Genomic DNA, 5,000 nt, shown 5'->3' on the forward strand with positions numbered 1-5,000 from the left:
GGGTTCCCGGGAGGTGAGAAAGCGAAGGAGGAAGAGACGAGCGACGAAGGGGTTCCCGGGAGGTGAGACAGCGAAGGAGGATGAGACGGGCGACGAAGGGGTTCCCGGGAGGTGAGAAAGCGAAGGAGGAAGAGACGGGCGACGAAGGGGTTCCCGGGAGGTGAGGCGGCGGGATGAGACGGGCGACGAAGGGGTTCCCGGGAGCTGAGGCGGCGGGATGAGACGGGCGACGAAGGGGTTCCCGGGAGGTGAGAAAGCGAAGGAGGAAGAGACGGGCGACGAAGGGGTTCCCGGGAGGTGAGACAGCGAAGGAGGAAGAAAGAAGCGGGCAACGAAGGGTTCCCAGAGGTGAAGCGAAAGAAGACAGGCGACAGGGGTTCCCAGGGAAGAACGAAGAGCGAAGGAGGATGAGACGGGCGACGAAGGGGTTCCCGGGAGGTGAGACAGCGAAGGAGGAAGAGACGGGCGACGAAGGGGTTCCCGGGAGGTGAGAAAGCGAAGGAGGAAGAGACGGGCGACGAAGGGGTTCCCGGGAGGTGAGACAGCGAAGGAGGATGAGACGGGCGACGAAGGGGTTCCCGGGAGGTGAGACAGCGAAGGAGGAAGAGACGGGCGACGAAGGGGTTCCCGGGAGGTGAGGCGGCGGGATGAGACGAGCGACGAAGGGGTTACCGGGAGCTGAGGCGGCGGGATGAGACGAGCGACGAAGGGGTTCCAGGGAGGTGAGAAAGCGAAGGAGGAAGAGAGGATGAGAACCTGACGAAGGACGAAGGACGACCAGGAAGGTGCGAAAGGGGGAGGTGAAGGCGTGGGGAATGTTTAAGAAAGAATGTTTAGAGATTTCACGAAGAATATTATGAGAATGGTTAAAGAATGTTGGAAAGGATGTTTAAATAATTCACGAAGAATGTAATGAGTGTACAACGAATGTAATGAGTGTACAACGAATGTAATGAGTGTACAACGAATGTAATGAGTGTACAACGAATGTAATGAGTGTACAACGAATGTAATGAGTGTACAACGAATGTAATGAGTGTACAACGAATGTAATGAGTGTACAACGAATGTTTACGAAAAGATGCTTAGAGATTTCACGAAGAATGTAAAAAGAATGGTTAAAGAATGTTTGAAGAATTTACGAAGAATGTAAAGAGAATGTACAAAGACTGTTTAAGAAAGAATGTTTAGAGAAATCGCGAAGAATGTAAAGAGAATGTACCAAAAATGTTTATGAAAGAATGTTTAGAGAAATCGCAAAGAATGTTTAAGAAAGAATATTTTAGAATGTTTTTTTAATAGAATTCACGAGGAATGTAAAAGATAATGCATAAATAATGTTGGAAAAAATGTTTAAAGAATGTTTACCAGCTGTACAGACGATCCATAACGCATCTTTAAAAATGTTAAAAGTAAGTTTATAGAATATGTGAAGAATGTTTAAAAGCATTTGAAAGGAATGTTTATAGAATATTTAAAAGCTGAATAATGAACATTTAAAAAGTGTTTAAAAGCAGTAAGAATAATGTGTAAAGAATGTTGAACAGCTGTAAAGAAAACGTTTTAAAAATGTTCATAAGCTGCAAAAAAAAAAATAAATAAATAAATAAATAAAAAAAGATAAATAAATAAATAAATAAATAAAGATTGTTGAACATCTGTCGAACACTTGGAGAATGTTTGGAAAACGTTTAAGAACATGCAGAAAAAATAAGTTTAGACTGTAAAAAGAATGCTTAATTAAAGGATTTTTAAAAGTTTTAGAGAATGCATAAAAGCAGTTATAATAATGCATAAAGAATGTCTAACAGCTGTAGAGAATACGCAAAAAAATATCTGAAAACATGCGAGAGAATGAAAAGAAAAAAAAAACACACACACAAAAAACACAAAAAAACACAAAAAACACAAAAAAACACAAAAAAACACATATAGACTGTAAAGAGCACGTGGTAGGAATTTTAAAACCCAAAGAATTGTAATTATGGAAGAAAAAAACACAATGCACAAACTAGATTTATTGTAATTGTAATTATAATAAAAAAAAAAAATGTTTCAAGACTAGAGGGAGAATCCATAATAAATGTTAGAAAACTGAAATGAAAATGATAGACGATTGTATATACAAAGGAATTAATTATATGCATGCTGTATATATAATATGAATTTCCTTAACATGCCGACATAATATATAAACGCTAAATAATGATAAACTGTCAACAAAAACATAAACGGATAAGAAATAGAGATAAGATTATAGAAAGGAGGGGAGGAAAAATATAACAAAAGAACGGAGAGAAGTGGGAAACAAGCACAAACAGGAGATAATAACAAAAACATAACAAATAGATGGTAAAAGCAAGCACAATAGAAATTAAAGAAAACGAAAAACACGAAACAAAGCACACAAAGAAGACAAAAAACAAACAAACAAACAAAATAAAGCAACCAAAACAAAAAATCAAATATTACAAAAACAAAGATGAAAATAGTGATTAGAGAGAGAGAGAGAAAGAGATAGAGAGAGAGTGAGAGAGAGAGAGAGCGAAAGAGAGAGAGAGAGAGAGAGAGAGAGAGAGAGAGAGAGAAAGAAACAAAGAGAGAAAGAGAGAGAGAGAGAGAGAGAGAACCAAAATGAGGTAGAAAAGAGAGAACGAAAGACAGAGAACGAAAGAAAGAGAAAAAGAGAGAAAACAAGAGAACGATATAAATAAAATTAAAAAAATAGAAAGAACGATAAAGACTGAGAGATCAACAAACCCTCTAAGTTAGAACTAAGAACACAGAACTCAATAGATGGAAAACACACACACGCCTAGATTGGGTTATCAATCATTCCCTATCAAATGTCTATCATGGATGTCAGGAGTAGACATTAATCATATTTCCTCTCTGTCTTCCTGTAATTCCCTCCTTTTAAGGAAGGAGGAAGAAAGGTGGAGAGAGAGAGTCATGGAGGGAGGAAGGGAGGTAAGGAGGGTGGATAAAAGAAAGAAAGAGAGGGGAAGGAGGGATGGAAATTGATAGACAGATAGAGAGAGAGAGAGCGAGAGAGACAGAAAGAGAGAGAGAGAGAGCAAGAGTGAGAGAGAGAGAGAGAGAGAGAGAGAGAGAGAGAGAGAGAGAGAGAGAGAGAGAGAGAGAGAGAGAGAGAGAGAGAGAGAGAGAGAGAGAGAGAGAGAGAGAGAGAGAGAGAGAAAGAGAGAGAAAGAGAGAGAGAGAGAGAGAGAGAGAGAGAGAGAGAGAGAGAGAGAGAGAGAGAGAGAGAGAGAGAGAGAGAGAGAGAGAGAGAGAGAGAGAGAGGAGAGAGAGAGAGAGGAAGGGAGGGAGAGAGAGAGAAAGAGAGGGTGAGAGAGAAAGAGAGAGGGAGAGAGAAAGAGACGGAGAGAGAGGAAGAGAGGGTGGGGGAGAAAGAGACGGAGAGAGAGAAAGAAAGAGGGAGAGAAAGAGAGGGTGAGAGAGAAAGAGAGAGAGAGAGAGAGAGAGAGAGAGAGAGAGGGAGGGAGGGAGAGAGAGGGAGGGAGAGAGAGAGAGGAGGGAGAGAGAGAGAGAGAGGAGAGAGAGAGAGAGAGAGAGAGAGAGAGAGAGAGAGAGAGGGGAGAGAGAGAGAGAGAGAGAGAGAGAGAGAGAGAACAAGGGTGAAGTAGAAAAGAGAGAACGAAAGAAAGAAAGACCGAGAGAAAGGGAGAGAAAAAAAGAGAACGATATGAATTTAATAAATAGAGAGAACGATGAAAAGAGAAACAAAAGAGAAAGAAAAGAAGAAAATATAATTTAATATGAACAAGAAAACAGAAAGAAAGAAAGAAAAATATAAAAACGAAAGAAATGAAAAGAAATATCAAAACAAAGAAAGAAAGAAAAGAAAAGAATATATATACATACATATATATATATATATATATATATATATATATATATATATATATATATATATATATATATATATATATATATATACATACATACACACACACATATATATCAGTAATGGAAGGCAGATCAGTCTATTAGCCCGAGCAGCAGCCATTAGCGGGCGAGTGAGCAGCGGAATCAGCTGACGCGGCGAGTCAGCTGACCGCCTCTCGAGAGATGGTCCTTTGGCGGCTCCGAAGGACTCGCTCCCAGGGCGGGCGGGGAGCCTCTGGCCGCAGCGGGGACTAAATAGGACGCGGAGGGGGGGTAGGGGATGGAAAGGGAGGGATGGAGTGGGGGAGGAAGGGGGGAGCTGGTGGGAGGGAGGGGAGGAGGAGGGAGGGATGTAGGGGGAGGGATGGAGTGGGGGAGGAAGGGGGGTGGAAAGGGGATGGGAAGGAGGAGGGGGAGGAGGGAGGAAGGAGGGAAGGGGAGGGAGAGGGGAGGAAAGAGGGATGGGGAGGAGGAGGGAAGGAAGGAGGGAAGGGGAGGGGGAGGGAAGGAAGGAGGGAAGGGGAAGGGGAGGGGAGGGGGAGCTGGAGGAAGGGAGAAGTTTGGAGGGAGAGGAGGAAGGGAGGAAAGGAGGGAAGTATGGGGGAGATGGAAGAAGAAGGGGTAGAGGAAGGAAGAAGGAAAGGAGGGAAGGTGGGGGATGGGGAAGAGGAAGGCAGGGCAGGGAAGGAGGGAGTGGGGGACGGGTTGGAATAAGGAGGAGAAGAGGGAGGAGTACGAGGAGAGGTAGGGAGATGGAGGGTGAAGAGGATGGAGCAGAAGATTGATATAGGGAAGGGGGCGAGCTGGTGGGGGAGGGAGGGAGGGAGGAACGGGGGGGAGGGTCGGAAGGAGAAGGGGTAGGGGGAGGGAAGGAAGGGAGGAGTGGCTGTAGGGGGAAGATGAAGAAGAGAAGCAGGAGAGGAGAAAGGAGCTGGGGAGGAGGGGAAGAAGAAGAGGAAAAGAGAAGACGAAGGAGGTAGAAAGAAAGAGAGAAAGAACGAACTGGGGAGAGGGACTGAACCGAGATGGGGGAAGGGGAAGGGGAGAGAAGGAGGAAGGAGGTACAAGAAGGTGGGAGGAGAAGGGAGGAG

This window comes from Penaeus vannamei, chromosome 40 (assembly GCF_042767895.1).
Source record: "Penaeus vannamei isolate JL-2024 chromosome 40, ASM4276789v1, whole genome shotgun sequence".
Lineage (NCBI taxonomy): Eukaryota > Metazoa > Arthropoda > Malacostraca > Decapoda > Penaeidae > Penaeus > Penaeus vannamei.